This window comes from Chionomys nivalis, chromosome X (assembly GCF_950005125.1).
Source record: "Chionomys nivalis chromosome X, mChiNiv1.1, whole genome shotgun sequence".
Lineage (NCBI taxonomy): Eukaryota > Metazoa > Chordata > Mammalia > Rodentia > Cricetidae > Chionomys > Chionomys nivalis.
In genome coordinates, this window is record NC_080112.1 from 65,520,604 (window position 1) to 65,523,853 (window position 3,250).

Consider the following 3,250-nt stretch of genomic DNA (forward strand, 5'->3'; position numbering starts at 1 on the left):
TGGTAAAAAAAAACAATGACATTTTGAAAATTGCATGCAAATGCATGGAACTAGACAAAAACCATCCCGAGTGAGGTAACCCAGACCCAGAAAGATGAACATGGTATGTACTCACTCAGAAGTGGATGCTAGCTCTAAAGTAGAGGATATTGAGCCTATACTTCAAGATCCTAGAGAAGTTAAGTAACAAGGTGATCACAAAAAAAAAGCATACATAGATCCACCTAGAAAGGGGAAATAGATAAGATTGGCTGACAAAATTGAGAGCATGAGAGTGAGGGGAGATGGGAGGGTGGAAGGGAAAGAGAAGGGGAGGGGAGGAGAACTTGAGGGAGTAGGATAGTCGAGATGGGAGAATGAAAGAGATGAGAGCAAGAAAAGCAATATTTTGATTGAGAGAGCCATTATTGAAATAGCAAGAAATCTGACACTAGAGAAATTCCGAGGAATCCAAAAGGAAGAATGATTTTTTTTGTAGACTTTGATGAAAATACCTGAACAATGGAACATAATGAACACCTTGGAAGCTTCAACCCTAAAGGAGATGTCTCCATCAAATCCCTCCCCTCAGGGCTCAGCGAGCTATGTGGAAGAGGAGGAGAAAGGAGTGTAAGCCAGAGGAAGCATAGAATACCAAGGAACCAAGGCCTTTTAGAGACAACAGGGCTGGTATACTTCTGAACTTATAGGGACTTCTGGAAGCCTGCATAAGGCTTCATGAGTCTTCACCAGATGGATCCTAGGGCTGAGAGAAATAGACACATGACCCCATCTAATCAATATCCAATTGATAAACACAAATTAAAAAATTAGTTTTCTCCAAGGAATTCTTACCAAGGAAACAAGCGACTTTTTTTTTTTTTTTTTTTTTTGGTTTTTCGAGACAGGGTTTCTCTGTGGTTTTGGAGCCTGTCCTGGAACTAGCTCTTGTAGACCAGGCTGGTCTCGAACTCACAGAGATCCGCCTGCCTCTGCCTCCCAAGTGCTGGGATTAAAGGCATGCGCCACCACCGCCCGGCAACAAGCGACTTTTAAGGGTAGGCTCCATTCAGTAGTAGATGGCCAACATCAACTCAATGGCATCTTTGTCTCATAAGGTTAAGTTAGGAGGTTTTCAGTTGTTTGTCTCTACTTTACAGGTTTTTTTTGCATATATATATATGTATATATACACAATTGTGTATATTGTATGTATATATATATATATATATATATATATATATATATATATATATGGCTTTGAGTTTGTATATTTACAGGATTCCTGAGTGTGGAAACGTGTGTGAGAAATTGTTTCTTATGAATTTTCTTTGGCTCTTTTTCTTGTTTGGTGGTTTTTTAATGTTCCAATTTGTTCTTATTGATTTGTTTTATAATTATTCCTTGGATGTCTGTTTTCTAAGGAGAGAAAAGAAGGGTGTGCGATCCAGCAGGAAGGGGAGGAGAGGAACTGTGAGGAGTACAGGAAAGGGAAACTGTAATCAGAATACATTTTGTAAAAAAAAAATATTTTGTATTAAGGAAGAAAAGGAACACAAAACAACTTTAAAGAGCAAAGAATCATTATTGAAAATAGCAATCAACAAAGTCAACTATTCCTAGGGAATATTCTTGAGAATAATATCAGAAGTACAAAGAGATATGCTGCGAGGAAAACAAGTCAGAATATATTTCTAGTCTTGAAAGAAAATAATTTTCTAAGATTATGATATCTAGAAACTATTTAGGAAACCTGATAGGGAAATAAGAACATACCAAGGTAAGTATAGTTTCTATGAATTACCTTCAGCCCATATCAGTAAATAAAGTCATTCTACACACAAGAAAGAAAGGTAATTATCACACAAGAGCAGATGATAGATAACTCATAAGAGGAAGAGAACAGTATATGAGAAATTGTAAACAAATCAAGTCTAACTCAATAAAACAGCAAGCCCCTTATGTTAATAAGAACAAATAGCACAACAAATATTTGTTCAAACAAGGAAAACAATTAACAAGACTGAAGGAGTCAGCAGTAAATGTTACTTAATAATAACTCTAGACTAATGTTAGAGTCTCAACACTTCTTTAAAAGACAAAGACTATCTGACTAGATCAACACAAAAGATCAAAGCACCGAGTGCTCAAAAGAATAATCAAGTCTAACTCAATAAAACAGCAAGCCCCTTATGTTAATAAGAACACATAGCACAACAAGTATTTGTTCAAACAAGGAAAATAATTAACAAGACTGAAGGAGTCAGCAGCAACTGTTACTTAATAATAACTCTAGACTAATGTTAGAGTCTCAACACTTCTTTAAAAGACACAGACTATCTGACTATATCAACACAAAAGATCAAACCTCTGAGTGCTCAAAAGAATAATTACTGAGTTCATTTTAATGTATTTCAAATTAAGATAGAATTAAATCACATTCTTTTTCCCAGATCTCCTTGTACCCTTCCTCCAAACTCTCCCACACCAAGCCATACTCTTAAATTGAGTCTATTTCTTTTATTATTATTGTTACATGCATATATGAATGTATACTTATGCACAAACATACAAAGACCATTTGCTGCATTTCTGTATTTTTGTATGTATATGGTTTCCAGCTTGACCACCATTGTGACTGGATTCCTCATGTTCTGTTTATTTATGCACTGTGTTTAATTGTGTTTTCCTATGATAGTCTCCATTTGCTCTAAAGAGACACTTCTTTGATGAAGGGTGATAGCTGTACTTCTCTGTAGGTATAATGACAGTAGATTCTTTTATAATGTCTGAGACTCCACAAGCTCCAGGAAGTAGGTTAAGTTTCTATAAATATGCATGGTTTCCTTCCTGTTAAGTGGGCCTTGAGTCCAATTAAGTATTGGTTACCACAAACATGTGAGTAGCACATTATGAGCATCTTATCATGCAGGCCATTATTGAGGTTCATGGATGTTGCAGTGAGGTAAGACAATTAATCGCTTTCATCTCATGCTAACATGCATAGTATTTTCTAGTACCATGGGAGCTAGACCACAGGAGTATGCTTTCAACTTACACCCAGCTTGAAGCATCCAAATCTTCGCTTAAGTGTGTGGTATCCTCAGAAATAAGGACTTATCCTAAAACTCTGAGAGGTAACCAAGGGCTAAATCAATGCTCTGTACTGTTTTGGGAGTATCGTGGACTATCTTGACCAAGAAGCATGTTCTTTTTCTTTTTCTAATTGGTTCTTTGAGGGTTACATATAATGTGTTTTGATTATATTCAC